General features: G+C 47.5%; 1 protein-coding gene and 1 pseudogene across 13 annotated transcripts in view; both read right to left on the bottom strand.

Moving 5' to 3' along the window:
* Window positions 1–1955, bottom strand: part of LOC146789925 (high mobility group protein B2 pseudogene) — a 61551-nt pseudogene extending 59596 nt beyond the window's left edge.
* LOC146789924 (ATP-binding cassette sub-family F member 2) overlaps window positions 1–16532 on the bottom strand; it is a 1015916-nt gene that overhangs the window by 386643 nt on the left and 612741 nt on the right. The gene's annotated exons all lie outside the window — the stretch shown is intronic.

Here is a 16532-nt window from a genome sequence, read left to right on the forward strand (position 1 = left end):
CAAGGCTTCTAGACAATATACACAACCAAACACAAGGCACACACCACACCCCGGCCAGCTCTAGGCCAAACCGTGACATTGTGAACACACAGCTCTAACCCTCTCATTTCAAAGTGCTGCAGAACAGCATCACATATCTCTTTGTAGCGCCAAATGAACGTCCTCCATTTAGTGAGCTGTTTGATCTGACGTGATTTATATATTTATATGTGTTTGTATTATTACACAGCTGCCCTCTCACCTTGCACCACACTTACAGAGCACGCTCACCTGTCACAGAGAAGAACGTGAAAGACCCTATTAATGAAAGACTGGAAGATAATAGGATGAGCTGGGGGTGAGGGGGGTCTGCAGTTACCTGGTCCCAAAGGAGAGCATAAAAGCCCCCCCCACTAACACTACAAACCAGGACGCCGCTGGCGTAACGGACCTTGAGGGGGGCCTCCGTGCAAGGCACCTGGGGGGGCTCCGGGCTCAACCAGGAGCCCTGCAGCCAGAGTGCTGTGCTGAGGGGGCCCCCCTGGAGCTTGGGCCCCCCCGCACCACGGGGGCTGCGGGGGCCTGTATTACGCCCCTGCAGGACGCCCCACCACACCCAATGTCGCAGAGTCTGGTTAGAAAGGGTCGCAGCCACTCGTTTAAAGGGGACATCACTTTAATCCCCCTCGTTCTCAGAGCCATGTTTCTTCTGAGCTTTGAGTCCTTGAAAGTAGGAGAGACTGCAGTCTTCACTTGGATAACAAGTAGTTGCAATGCAATAGGTCTCGCATTTACGCAAGTTTCAGCTATTGACGTTGCAAATAACAATGCCTTTCATTTTTGTTTTCGTTTTTAAAACATAAATAAAACCCATTGTCATTTACAATGCCAAAAGCTTAAACTTGCGTAAATGCGAGACCTATTGCATTGCAAATGCTAGTTTGTAGATGTGAACCATAATAGACTCAGACCAGGTTTCGATTAATCCCCTCGAGGTGGCTGCATTGAGAACACAGGTTAATAGTGGAGCCCAAATGTCAAGATTATGCTTATATATATCAACCGGAACCCCATCAGGTCCTGGGGCTTTGCTTCCTTTCCTTTCATTCAGTGCTGTTTGTACGTCCTTTAGGGAGAGGAGTACATCTATAGGGTAGTGCACCCAATCGTTAGGGGGAGGAGATATTAAATCTTGTCTACTTGTAGTCACCTCAACTTGTCCAAAAATTTTAGAAAAGTGACTCACCCACTGGTTTTCATCAATCGCAATCTCCATTGAAGGTTTACCTTCAGGACTAAAACAAGCATTTACAATGCAACGGTCTCGGCATTGTTAAAGTTAGAGCTATTGGCATTGCTCATGACATTTTTGTTTTTGTTTTTAAAACATTTAAAGAAACGGCATTGTCATGAGCAATGCCAATAGCTCTAACTTTAACAATGCCGAGACCGTTGCATTGTAAATGCTTGTTAAGCGACTCCCCTTGGCCCAGGACCCCGCTCTGATAGGCCGCAACCTCTGCCTCGTATTTCTCCTTCAGAACGGCGGCTCTGAGCTCGAACGGCCGCCGCGCCTCGGGACTTTGCTCGGACCACTTCTGGCCCAGCCTCTTGGCCTGCTCAGGGACGGACAACCCGGGACAGTCTTGCGTGAGCTGTGGCCGGTACGAGGAGGCAAATAGGAAGAAGGCGGTAAGCGGCTTCTTGGGGGCGCGGGGGTCTTTGCGGGGCCGGACACGGGCGGGCACCACACCCCCTCCTTCTCACTCCCAGCGCTCCTTGTCGCCCTGGGCCAGGTGCTCGAACATCGCCCTCTTCCGGGCTGTGGTGCTACGCCACCGCTCGCTGCAGGCCCGGGAGAGCACGGACACGCTCACCCGCGCCTCCGGGTGTCTCCTGCGAATCTCCGCCCTGCAGGCCTGTACGAAGAATGAGAAGGAGGACATGCGCGCCCGGGGCTTCTCCGATTTACCCATGGCGACTGCAGGGAAGGAGGGACGCGGTCAGACAGCGCCCCCAGCTTAAGCGAAAAAGTCGGTGCGCTTAGAACTCCGGCAAAGAAGGTACTGCGTGTCGGGATCGGGTCGGAACACAATACCTGGTAATCAAATGTCTGCCGCCATACTGCCTGCTCTCGAGGAGGCCTGGGTGTAATATTTTCAAGCTGGCTTCCTCAGCCACAGCAAGCTGTTTTCTAAGGACAGGTTCCACTTTTCAAATCAGACGCCGGGACACCACCGCCTTTCTCCGAGGCAAAGCAGAAATGCCTCGGAGAAAGGCAGCGGCGGTTTCGGATTCGGGGGCGTGTTTTGCGGTTATCTCCTCTTGCCATTGGCTGGAGGAGATAATTAGACTTTCTGCAAAAAACACGCCCCCCGATCCGAAAAGGACGGGGCATGATCGGAGTGACGGGACCTCTTCTCCAATGGCTGGCCAGCATTGAAGAGGCCAGCCAATGGAGAACAGGGGAGAAGAGGGGCCGGTTCAAGCCCCTCTTCTCCAAGTCATTAAATCTCGGATCGAGACTGCGCAAGCGCAGCCTTCGAGCCGAGACCTAAAAAGGGGATCTAATTACTCTCCAAAATGCCCTACTATCTTTTAGAATACTAGCCCTATGCATATCTTCCCAGAGGGAATTTTTAATCGCCCTTTTCCTTGATTTTATCGCCTGGTTGTATACTTTCCTAGCTTGTTGTATTTCTGATCTATCTTTTTCAGTATTGTGTATTGCTTTTTTCAGTGCACGATGGGCTTTTGTGCAGTTAGTGTCAAACCACCCAACTTTCTTAACTCCCCTTTTTAACTCTACCTTCAGGCTATTTTTTATTATTGTTGTAATATATTGAAAGTTTTCTAAAACCATCTCCTGTGAGGTATTTTCATTTAGGCACTTCATTATTGGATCCAGTGCCTTACCAACCACTAATTTTGTTATATTATCAGAGTCGACCCCTTCCCACTTCAGTGAATATCCATTTATTCTATCAATATCCAGATTACATATATGATTCGATTTTTTTTTTATAGTATTGTTTAGAGTTTTTAAATTATATTGTTACTTTTTGTGGGAAGTGGTCGCTGATAGCTATATTATGCACTTTAAATCCTGTTACACTATGTGAGAGATGGTTCGAGACTAAAATAAAATCTATAATGGAACTCAAACCTCTCCCATTAAATGTTTGCGAAAAAGGGATAGGTGGTGAAACCAATGTGTTTGCAAAGCCCAAATCCAACATAAATATGTTCTCCTTCAGAGCATTACCATAAGCGTTGTGCGGAAAATGGGTTAAATTACGAGTTTCCTCGTCCCTCAAACTACAAGTCAGATCATTGTTATATGGACATATTAATATTAAAATCCCCGCCCCATGCAATCTGGGCATTCCCTGAATTTGGGATCTGTATTTTTTGCAATGCATGTCTTAGGTGGTTCATTGTATCTTCCACCTTTTCCTTGGGAATGTTATTATAAAAATTCGCTATAATTATAAAATTATTGCTATCCTTACTCAGTGTTACAATTTGGTAGTTTGGTTCAGACATTTCAAACGTAATTTTGTTTATTGGCAACATATTTGATATATAAATACATAAACCGCCCTTTTATCTCCCAAAATTTGACGGACTGGCTGGAGTATGATAGGTTTTAAAACCATCTATGTGTGTTTCTCTCAAAGCCCACGTCTCCTGAAGACAAAGAATGTCGGTTTTCCTTGAAAAGTCTAGGAAGAGGTCATTATGAAGTTTGGATGATAGACCCGCTATATTCCAGAAAGTAATCTTTACCTTCCCCTCATTATCTGGTAGTATTTGGAGTGAGGGGACCTCAGTTTCGAGTATCATAGACTCTTGATATATAATTTAAATCCTCATTGCTATTATATAATGGGCTATGATCTTCAGATTGGACTGTTTTGTTTAGCCTCCTCCCATGCAAACTATTGCCTTGGCTTTCTTGTGGTTCCTCCAAACCAGTTATCACCATTTGACGTAGTCAATCTAATTCCTCAAGAGGGGAAAGTGTTCTAAATCGATTACTTACTGGTACATTATATGTTGGCCGAGACACACCCTCAAGCTGGTCTAATTTCTCTATCTCAGGGGGTGGGCGATAGAAATAGCCCAGGGGTAGAATATTTATCCCTCCCTCTATCTTATTGCTTCCCCCATTCCCCAGAATCCTTTCTACTAATTGTGGTGAGCGGAATGTTAGTACCACGCAATCACCTGCAAAGGATTTCCTGCGTTTGCCTACCCAACCTACCCTACGTGCCATTTTGAATTTCTCAAACAGTCTCGTCGTAGAGCCCACTTTTGTGCTTAACCAGTGCAATTACTTGTTTGAGTGTTTCACACGTCTCTGTCATACGACCCAAACTGCGGTACAATTGCAAGAATGACTGTGAAAGGAGTACAAGCTGGTGGTAGATCCAAATGGGTCGATTTTAGCAGGTGGAAATTATCGGATAGCACGGTTTTTGGTATATTTTGGGATGAGATTTTTTTGCTTACGTTTTTAGATGGTGCGAGTGACGTTGCAGTTGTTAATTTAAGATAATCTCTATTTTGGTTACTTTGTGCGTCTCCGACCCAGTGTACTTGCTGCTGGGATCTTCCTGGGTCCCTATAATTACTCACTTTGATGTTATTATATTGTGCTTTCAATTGTGGTGTAACCTCTACAACTTTTTTCCAAGAAATGTTTCTGTGTCTCTACCTGAGTTAGTCTGTCTCCAATGTTCGCAAGTGCACCTCTTAAATATAAATCTAAATTTTTTAGGACTATAGCAAGTCTTTCCACTCCATCCTCCTTTTTACTCTGCTCTGAAATGTTCCCTGTTGGATCTAATGTTAGAGGCATTGCGTGATTTTCTGATCCATACTGCTTCACAGATGTACATCTTCCTACTATGCTTTCTTTGATCACTTATTTTTCCAGGATCTACCTTGCCACTTTTTCCCAAGGGTTTTTTAACTGTCTTTTTTTTTCTTTTTTAAGGGGGAGAGGTAGTTAACTCAGGAGCGCTATTTGTTTCATCTACTGCCCCTTGAATACAGCTATTCACAGATGTACTATTTAATTGATCGTTTATTGTAATTACCTGGGCAGAATTAGTTTGTTCTGAGTTCTCTTTAACATTTTATGTACCAGCCGCTAATGTCTGCTCAACCGATGTGATCTGTTTTTCTATTGCTCCCATCGCCCCTGTCAGGTAGGTAAGCAAAGTCTGTTTTTTTTTTGGCTTTTCAAGGTCTTTCCCCTCCAATGGGTCAATTACCAGTGCTTTTCTTTTGCCCATACTAAATATTTGCTATCACTCGCTGTTAGTCAATTATACCCACCCTCCTTCGCGTCGATGCATACAATATACACAGTAATGCGATCAATCAATCCCAGCCCCGTAATCTCGTGGGGCCTCGTTCAGATAATTATCTTACACTGCTTATCTTTTCTTCAAGTACACACAGAAATAACAGATATTAAATGATGGTATGAAGTCTGTCCCTCCACCTTATACAAATACATTAACTCTAAAATTCCTACCATATGTCCAGATATTAACGATTTCAAAGGCCGTTCGGCAAACTTTCAATGAGGGTGCGCCCAGCCTCAGACGGCCCCAGACGGTCAAGGACGGGCCCGCCTTTGGCCCGGGCTTTGCCCGCGCGTATCCCGCGTCGCGGGAGGCCCGGCGAGGTTTTATGGGCCGGCAGTTGATTCGCGCAGGTGTTGCGTGTCTCCTGTGTCGCAGGTCCGCTATGCCCCCCCCCCCCCCCCCCTGGGAATTGTAGTCCGGGGCAGGCAAAGAACTGCAAGATACCAGGATATAATCAGCAGAGTTCTGTGGCCACACGAAGTTCTTGCAGGGTGTAGCACAGGACAGTTACAAGCAATGATTTAAGGTTGGTCCAGGAAATGATTTGAAGCGTCTCTAAGATGCCCTCTGTCGTGCATTTTACATTAAATCCCACACGGGCATCAGATTGGGTTTAATGTGCTGAAAAGTTTGATATCAAACTTATCAGTCTTCGGTGTAGCAACCATGGTGCTGTGGAGTTCGTGATGACGACCTCCCAGCACCATATGCTCTTAATGGCAGCACTGCACTTACAGTGCCCAGGAATAGACCTGGGTACTGGAGGGGTACAGGGCTAATGCACCTGTACCCTCACCACTGGCATAGTGCACCCAGCTAGAGGGGTGACTGAGGTATGCCAGGGCAGTGTTTGTGGTCATGGCACACAGGGGTGTGTGCCATGTCGACTGTTTTATTCTGCACCAAGACACTCAGCCTGCAAAGGCAGTGCGTGTGTGTGTGTCAGGGTACAGGGCCGCTAAGGGTGGCACAAGTGCTGCAGCCCTTAAAGGCCTTCTCTGGTCACAGTGCCCTGGGTGCCTATGGTACCATTTACCAGGGGCTGACATGTGGTCAGAGATGCCAATTGGGTTTAGGCTTCAATGCAGTTTTAGGGAAGGAACACAGGCCCTGGGCACCTGATTGGCAGGAGCCCAGGGCACACTCAGTCAAAGTACATCAGTAGTCTGGCAACAAAAAAAAAAAAAGAAAGGGGGATGTTTACTGCAACAGAAACCCACTTTCTCACAAAGGCTGGTTGAAAATTCTGGTTTGCACCTCTTGTTTGAAACCGGATATCCGGAGCCAAGCATGTCTGCGTAATAGAACGCTGGTATTAATGGCACGAGATGAGTTTTCAACTGAATCAAGCGCACACTTAATGGATGTATTTGTAATTAATTTACCTTCTTGTATCAGGTCATTTGCCTTGTCCTTTTATTTGTCTCAGATGCTGGATAAGCTTCTCAAGCTCATCATAGTGAGCCCTGTCATATCTGGCCAGCAAAGCCTGGGTGTTGGCAATTCTCCAATTATTTGCTGCTTGTGACGAAATACGTTTTCTGGATGTGTCTAAAAGTTTCGATTCCTTGTCAGGTGTGTTTCCTGTTGTCTGTGAATTGGCCCTTTTACGTGCATTAGATACCACCAGGGAGTCTAGAGGGACCTGGCCATTGATGTATATTCAGTCGTTGGGAGCAGCCTTATATTTTTGATCTATTCTAGGGTTAAGAACCCTGGCCCTGGATTTAGATACCTCTGGTGTGTGTTTAAGCAATCCCTTCAACATTGGTAGGGTGTGTGTGTGGACTTTAGTGGCTGAGCGAGTGTTTCTAATATGAAATCTTCCTCTAAGGAGTCTGAGTGCAATTGCACAATATGATAAGGGGCAGCCCTTGTGATTAGTTGCGCAAACCCTATATTGTCATTTGGAGGGGATGGGCGAGATGGATATAGGTCCAGGTCGTTGTGTAGATCTGGAGCAGTATTGTAATCCTGCCAGGGATCTGGCTCTTGTGGGATGGTATGTACGTCATCACCCCCTTGTGGGTTTGTGTTCTCCCTGTCCCCATTCCCCGTTCTAATCCCCATAATCACCATCTTCGTCTAGTGGTGGAGGTGAAATTGAGGGTTGTGGGGAATGTACTGGAGAATTTAGTAGATTGGTATCAGTAGGAGGAGAGGGCGGAGGAGGTGGAAGAGGTGGAGAGGTATTAGTGCCTATATTTCTTTTCTTAGGAGGAGCCGGAGAATCCTGTGAATAGTCCGATTTCCTCTTTAGTATGGAAGTGATAGAACCAGTGTCAGGTTCAATATGTATAGTTTTCTGTTTTGGATCTGGAAGGTCCGGTGCAGAAAGGTGTTTGGATCCAGTGTCCTTTTTCAGAGTGGAAGATTTATGGTCAACATTTTACTTTTCCTTGTGAGGGGTTTTATCCTGTTTAGGCTAAGGTGTAGGAGTTTTCGGTTCGGGGACGTTTTTCGGCTTCAAAGGCTTGGCTCTTGACTGTTTCGGCTCCGAAGACTTGTCTTTTGTCTGTTTCGGCGCCAAGGACTTCGGCGTCGAAGGTGCTTTCAGCACCGGTGGTGGCACATTTAGGTGTTTGGAGGTCGGTGCCGAAGATTATCGGTACCAGAGCGGGGTTGGCTCGAGCCCAAACTGTGACTTATCTTTTGGTTTCGCAGCCGAGCCAGAGGGCAGGGCATCTGAAATCTTCAGTCGGCGTGGACCTAGGCCCGAGGGCGAAGGTGTTACCGGAGCCTCTTGTATGGGAGTGGGGTGGGACAGGGGTCTCGGTACATATGGCCTGTTGAGCTGGAGTGATAGTCGGCGACGTCGGAGTCATCGGCCTCGGAGACTGAGATCTGTTCTTCCTCGGCTCCTTGTTCTAGAAGGGTATCAGGACCTGGTTCGAAGATGTCTGGAATCAAAGTGCATCCCTGGGACATTTCGTCGTGTTCAGCCTAACGATCACGTATGGTTTTCTTGGACCTGAAGGATAATCAGGCGTTGCAGATGTTTTCTTCTTGCTTCGGAGAGAGGCAAAGATTACACACCACATGTAGGTCCGAGTGTGGGAATTTAGCACCACACTGGGGAAATTTTTTAAAGGGAGCCTGTTCCATCGACGTCCAACGTGGGCGCGGGAAAGCCCAACGGCCCGCGTCGAAGTCTAGGTCGAGTAGCGAATATGCTACTTACCAGTATGCATCTGTTCTTGGCATGTAGGGCTGCTGACATTCATATCTGTGCATAGATCGCCGCCTAGTGTTGGGTCCGGATGATTGCATATTGTTGTCCTGGAAGAGTCTTCGAAGTATCACGAGATAGGTGGCTCCTCCCCTGGACTACAGTGCGCATGGGCATCCCCTCCATCCTTAGATTGTTTTTCGCCATTGTGGCAGAAATGGAGTGTAATACAGTAAATGATGACCATGCTAACTAGTAAGAACTGAATGCTGCAGCTGCCACAGGCGCCGGGGAGGAGGGTGGGCGATATGACTGTCAATCAATCAATCAATCAAAGCATTTATATAGCGCACTGTCAGCAGCCCTACATGCCAAGAACAGATGCATACTGGTAAGTAGCATATTCCGTTCGAGGCATGTGGGCTGCTGAATTCATATCTGTGCATAGATTATATAGCAGTCCCTCCATTTAGCAGAGGCTGTCTGTGCCAGCTGCAGCAGTCTGAAAAAGGGTCTTGAGAACAGCCTGTCCTACAGCTGCCTGCTGTCTTGTGTACATCTACACAGTAGTGTTTTGTAAATGTATATATAGTGGACCATGTGGCTGCTCTACATATCTCCTGTAAAGGAATATTCCCTAGGAAAGCCATGGAGGCCCCTAACTTTCAGGTGGAGTGGGCTCTTGGAGGAATAGTTAGTGTGCGCTTAGCTTTTTGATAGCAAATTTGTATACACTTAACGATCCACCTAGCTAGAAAAGGCAACAAACAGTTTTGTCTTTCTGAAATTGTGTTCTGTCAATATAGTACGAGAGCTCTCTTGACATCAAGTGTGTGGAGCATTCTCTCTGCTACATTCTCAGGATTAGGATAAAACACGGGTAGTTCTATGGATTGGTTCATATGGAACTGTGATATCACCTTGGGCATGAATGTAGGGTTGGTGCGTAGTACGACCCTGTTTGCATGAACCTGTATAAATGGCTCTTGAATGGTTAGTGCCTGGAGTTAACTAACCCTTCTCAATGAAGTAATGGCCACTAGGAAAGCCACTTTCCAGGTTAGAAATTGAATCTCACAGGAGTGTAGAGGTTCAAAAGGTGGTCCCATTAGTCTGGTGAGGACCACATTCAGGTTCCAGATTGGTGAAGGTGGGTGCGTAGGAGGAATCACCCGTTTGAGTCCCTCCAAGAAGGCTTTGATGGCAGGCACTCTGAACAGTGAGAGGTGCTGCCTGTTCTGAAGGTAACCTGCCAGCGCGGTTAAATGTATACGGATGGAATTGTATGCTAGATTGCATCTGTATAAGTGTAACAGATAACAGATAATGTTTTGAGTTGATGCATCCAGCGGATTGATGTCATTATTTTTACAATAAATGACAAACCTTTTCCACTTAGCCGCATAGCAGGCTCTGGTCGTGGGTCGTCTTGCCTCTTTGATAATATTCATACATTCTGGAGGCAAGCTGAGGTAGCCAAATTCTAAGATCTCAGGAGCCAGATCGCTAGGCTTAGCTGTTGCGGATCTGGGTGCTGAATTGCGCTGAATTGCTCTGGGTTAAAAGCCTGGGCGTCAGCCGCAGTCTTTGATGCGGTACCACGGAGAGTTCTAGAAACGTGGTGTACCATTGCTGGCGTGCCCACGTGGGAGCGTCAGTGAGTGTTGCCTTAGTTTGCGTGGCACTAGCGGTATTAATGGTGCTGGGGGAAAAGCGTACGCAAATCTGCCTGACCAGTTCATCCATATCGCATTGCCCTGCGACTGTGGATGCGGGAAACTGGCGGCAAAGCTTTGGCATTTTGCGTTTTCCCTTGTGGCGAAGGTCTATCTCTGGATGACCCCACTGCTGGAAGTACGGTTGGAGTACTGATGGATGTATTTCCCATTCGTGCATCTGGTGGCTGTGTCTGCTGAGCAGATCCGCCATTTGGTTGTCCTTGCCCGGGAGGTGTTCCGCCATGAGGAAGATGTTTCTCCGAATGGCCCACTTCCACATGCTCTGAGCTATGTGAGAACTGTGGAGAGTGTGTTCCTCCCTGCTTCTGTATGTAGTACATGGCAGTCATGTTGTCCATCCGGATCAACACTACTTTGTTGCACAAGTGGACTTTGAATGCCTTCATTGCTAAGAAGATTGCCATCAGTTCCAAAACGTTGATGTGCATCTTCTTTTGTTGCGTTGTCCATAGTCCCTGCACTGTGTAACTGAGTACAAGAGCTCCCCATCCCTGGAGAGACGCGTCCGCCATCAGTACTATTTGTGGTACAGGCTCGTGGAACGGTCGGCCCTTGGAAAGGTTTTGTGGATTCCACCAATGCAGAGAGTTGTATGCCCGACCGCTGACCAACACTAGGTCTTTCAACTGTCCTTGAGCCTGATTCCACTGACGTGCTAAGCACTCCTGAAGCGGGCGCATATGTAATCTTGCGTGCGGGACTATGAAGATGCAGGAAGCCATCATGCCTATCAACTGCATAAACACTTGGGCCGGTAGGGAGTGTTGAGGTCTGAACTTTTTTATTAGCAACTGCATGCTGTGGATCCTCATGGAATTGGGTTGTGCCGTGGTCGCCAGAGTGTCTATGGTCGCGCCTAGGTACTGCTGTACGTGGGCGGGTTGAAGGTGGGACTTTGGATAATTTAGTGAGAATCCCAGGCTGTGAAGAAGGTGAATGGTGTGGGATACGTGGCTGGCACAGTGCCGGTCGGACTTTGCCTGGATAAGCCAGTTGTCCAGATAAGGATAGACGTGTATGTGCGGTCTCCTTAAGTGTGCTGCCACAGTTGCTAGGCACTTGGTGAACACCCTTGGTGCCGTTGTTACTCCGAAAGGGAGGACCTTGAACTGGTAATGTTGATCTTGAAGAGTGAACCTGAGATATTTTCTGTGTGATGGGTGTATGGGTATATGGAAATACGCATCTTTTAGATCTAGTGTTGCGAGAAAGTCTCCCTGACTGAGCAACGGCAGCACCTGCTGCAGGGTGATCATGTGAAAATGCTCTGACAGAATGTAACGGTTCAGAGGTCGTAGGTCCAGTATGGGTCTGAGAGACCCGTCCTTTTTGGGGATCAGAAAATAAAGTGAGTACACCCCTGATCCTTGGTCTTGTACAGGCACTAGTTCTATGGCTCCTTTGTGGAGCATACTGAGCACTTACTGGTGCAATAAGTGCAAGTGCTCTGCGGACATAGGACGGTGTCTTGGTGGTATGTTTGGCGGAGTGGATGTGAGCTCTAGACAATAACCGTACTGGACAATTTCTCTCACCCACCTGTCTGTGGTGATGGATGTCCAGACCGGCAGGAACTGTTGGAGTCTCCCCCCGACAGGTGTTATGTGGTCAGGGGGCAGAGACAAGGCGTCACTGTTTGGTGGTGGCGGAGGACCTGGAGCTGTTTCCTCGGCCTCGACCCTTGACGTTGTTGCCACGGTATCCACCTCTGTGGTTTTTATTATAGTTGGTCTGCGTACCTTGTTTAGTGTACTGCGACTGCTGTGAGTTCTGACCTCTAAATGGTCCCCTGTTGGTAGAGCGACGAAAGGACCCACTCCTAAACTGCTGTGATTGCAGAGCCCCCCCATAGACTTTGCAGTCTCTGTATCTTTTTTGATTTTCTCTAGGGTGGTGTCAACCTCTGGGCCAAAGAGGGAGTGAGGGTTGACAGGTTGATTGAGTATAGTTGTTTGTATCTCTGGTTTGAATCCGGAAATTCTTAACCAAGCATGTCGTCGTAACAGGACGCTGGTGTTAATAGCCCTAGCTGCAGTGTCAGCTGCGTCAAGGGCGCACTTAATGGAAGCGTTGCTTATGAGCTTCCCTTCTCTAATCAGTGACTCTGCTCCTTCCTTATATTGATCTGGGAGGTGCTGTAGCAGTGTCTCTAGGGTATCGTAATGCGCCCTGTCATATCTAGCAAGAAGTGCCTGAGTGTTGGCAATTCTCCAAATGTTAGCTGCCTGCGCAGCAACTCTCTTTCCAGATGTTTCTAAGACCTTAGACTCCTTGTCAGGGGGAGAAGCATCACCCGTTGTCTGTGAGTTGGCCCTCTTCCGAGCATTGGAAACTACCAACGAGTCCAAAGGCAGCTGGCCTCTTATGTAGGTAGGGTCCACAGGAGCTGGCCTATACTTTTTCTCAATCCTAGGGTTCAGTACTCTTGCCCTCGTGGGCTCCTTAAAAATGTCATTAGCTTGTTTTAGGACACCCTTGAGCATGGGCAGAGTTAACACAGATCTTTCTGAGGTAGAGAAGGTATCCATCAGAAAATCATCCTCAATAGGATCAGTGTGGAGCTGTACATCATGGTTCTCAGCTGCTCTCTCAATTAATGCATTGAAGGCAGCAGCATCTTCAGTTGGAGATGTTTTCACCTCATATGCTTGTGGGTCCCCCGCACCAATAGTGTCCACCCAAGGTTGGTTTTGGTCGTCAGGGCCAGTGGTGAATGGATAAGTGCTATCATCAGCACCATAATCTCCTGCATCCACATCAGACTGTGTGGGTGAGAATGAGTGAGGCTCCTGTCCATAATCTTAACATGTTCCAGAAGAACTGGTGATGTGGTTTTCTGTTTCTTTAATGGAATTCTGTATGGTTCCATAGGTTTCTCTGGCACTATTTCTTTTATGTAGTGAAAGTTTACCAGTCCATGAAGAGATAAACTGCCTCGGCTCCTCATCCTCTTGAGGTATTTCAACAGGTGTTTGTCCTATCGACACCCCTTTTGGCGCTTCGACAGCGTTCTTCGTGTCGATACCTTTCTTCGGTGCGGGACCCTTCTGTGCGTCGAACATCCTTGGTCGCATCGCCGGTGGTAATCCAAACTTGATGTGCGTCGACATGGTCTGAACCGTGCAGGCCGTGTTCGGCTGCGGGGCTGTTGTTGCGGTGAGCAGCGAAGCCCGGTCTTGGATGCGTAATAACGACTCAGACACCGTCTTCTTTACGAAGGGGGACGGTGTCGTGGACTTGACATGGTCCTTCGAGACCTTCCTTGGTGTGGCATCGAGCCCCATACCAGACGTTGGTTTCTCAGCACGAGGATTGGGAGGGTTTGGCTCTTGAGAGTTGCCCTTTTTTCCCCGTATCGACGATCCTCAGCGCCGATTTTTTCGGGTCGACCACCTTGACCGAAGTCATAGGTGCCGTCTTTTGTGTCTTCGGCTCCGACGGCTTCGAGGCCTTGTCGCTGCTGAGAGTCATTTTCTCTTTCGGTTTCGATTTCGGTGCCTGTGCCTTCAGTTTCGGTTTTCCTTGACCGGATGATGGCGCTTTCGAGACCGATGGCTCCGTAGGATAGTTCGAAGCCGGGCTTTGAAGCGGGGCTGTAGAACGAGAGGTAAGATCTCGGGTAAGGCCGTGTGGCGATCCCTCGACCTGAGCCTTATCGAGTGCCTCTTCGGGCCCTGCACCGACACGTGGACCTAGCTCATCTTCCGAGCCATCTCTCTCGGCCCCAAGGGCCTCTTCGTCGTCTCCTACCTTATCGATGGCATTATCGTCCTCGACATCTACGATACGCTAGTCTTCGGCATCATAGTTGGATTCACGCTCCGAATCCGTATCCGATAGTCCCTCCAGAACTTCAAGGTCCACGACTACATCTTCGGTCCCGAAGATGTTGTCCGGGTTTGGCGCCGCTTTCTGCACCTCGAGCCGAGCTGCTCGACGAATGCGAAGAGTTTTTTTCGATCGGAACCTGGAACACGCCATACAGGCAGTGTGTTGGAGAGAGGCATTTATTGCCCACGGGGTGCACGTCGAAGCGAGCATACTTAGCGTTGCAAAGAGGGCAACGCTTAAAGGGGTAATTTGATGTTTCCATCGTCGATCTCGATCGGGCCTCTGGCGAAGGGCAAACGGCTAACTTCGATGCTTTTCTAGAGAATCAACTGTAGAAAAATACTTGGCGCCGAACGTAAAACAATACCGACGAGTTTAAAAGCCTTTTGGGTTGACCAAAATAAAGTTTTCCTAAATACTCAAAGAGCTAAGATTAGGACATCCGAACCCAATGGCAGAAAAAAACAATCTAAGGATGGAGGGGATGCCCATGAGCACTGTAGTCCAGGGGAGGACCCACCTATCTCGTGATACTTCAAAGACTCTTCCAGGACAACAATATGCAATCATCCGGACCCAACACTAGGCGGCGATCTATGCACAGATATGAATTCAGCAGCCCACATGCCTCGAACCTTGATTGTAGAGGGTGCGCGTCGAAAAGGAAACATGATCGAGACAATACCGTCGAGAGGCGAGTGATTGCGCATCGAAGGGGTTTTGATAACGACACAGACCGAAGCGCAGCAATTCACATCCGAAACCAGATGGTTGAAAAAAAAAAATCTAAAGATGGAGATGATGCCCATGCGCACTATCACCAGAAGGTGGAGTCACCTATCTCATGACTACAAAGACTTCGACAAAAACAAACTGCAAACACCCGAGCCCAACACCAGACAGCGATCTATGCTAAAGTATACAATCTACAGCTCATATGCGTCGAACATACATATTTTGATAAATACCATGTGTGGTTCTTTTTCATTTAATCTATAGTATAAGATTGCATTATCGTGAAACAAGCAGCTTTACACTCCTTCAAGACTAAACCTCAAGGCTGCTCTCCACAGCTACCACTTGGATAGCTTTCTAAGGCTGTCTGAGCCCTCCTAAATCACTCTAAGGGTTGTCTCGACTGGTGCAGGGTACCCACTTACATTAGTGGACAGCATATACTAGGGCACCCTCTCACATTCCTTCTTTTGGTGATAGTGCGCATGGGCATCAACTCCATTGTTAGAGTGTTTTCCCGTAAGAGGGTGAGAATGGAGTGAGTGTAGTATAGAGATGTTCATGCGTATAAAGTTGATAATAAGAACTGCAACAACTACAGGTGCCCGGGGAGGTAGGAGGGTACATGTGAAGCTACAACTCTACATGCCAAGAAAAGATGCTTACTGGGCAAGTAACAATCCATTCGAGGCATGTGTGCTGTAGATACACATGCTTTGCATAGACTATATGGAATATGCTACTTACCAGTATGCATCTGTTCTTGGCATGTAGAGCTGCAGATCTATACACTGTGCATAGATCGCCATCTGGTGTTGGGCCCGGATGTTTGCAGTTTGTTTTTCTTCTTGGACAGTCTTTGGAAGTCACGAGTTCGGTGACTCCTCCTTCGGTCCGTACTGCGCATGGGCTTCGGCTCCATCCTCAGATTGTTTTTCGCCAGCAGGGAAAAGATGGAGCGTAGTGATAATAGTGAAGAAACCCATGTGTGTTGTATCTAAATAAGATAGCCTGGAACGGATACAGGTAGCCGGGGAGGCGGGTGGGCGTGTATAGATCTGCAGCTCTACATGCCAAGAACAGATGCATACTGGTAAGTAGCATATTCCGTTCGAGGCATATGAGCTGCAGATTATACACTGTGCATAGATTATATAGCAGTACCCAACCCTAGCGGCGACCACCGGTATCCGTTGCAGTAGTTTGAAACAGTGTCTTTAGTACAGCCTGGCCCACACTAGCTTGTTGTTTGGAGTGCACATCTACACAGTAATGTTTTGTGAAGGTGTGCAGTGTTGACCATGTGGCTGCCTTGCCGATGTCATCTAAGGGAATGTTCCCTAGAAAAGCCATAGAAGCCCCTATCTGTCTTGTAGAGTGGGCTTTAGGTGGAACAGATCATGTTCATTTTGCTTTGTGATAGCAAATTTGTATACACTTTACAATCCACCTAGCTATCCCTGATTTTGAAATGGGGTTGCCTTTATGCGGTGGAGAGAAGGAGACGAACAACTGTTTAGTCTTTCTGAAAGGTTGCGTTCTTTGTATGTAGTACAGTAAGGCCCTTTTAACGTCAAGTGTATGTAGAGCCCTTTCCGCAACAGACTGAGGTTGCGAGAAAAAAACGGTAATTCCACCGATTGATTGAGATGGAAGGGGGAAATGACCTTAGGCAGAAATTTTGGATTTGTGCGAATA

Source organism: Triturus cristatus, chromosome 10, assembly GCF_964204655.1.
Source record: "Triturus cristatus chromosome 10, aTriCri1.1, whole genome shotgun sequence".
Classification (NCBI taxonomy): Eukaryota; Metazoa; Chordata; class Amphibia; order Caudata; family Salamandridae; genus Triturus; species Triturus cristatus.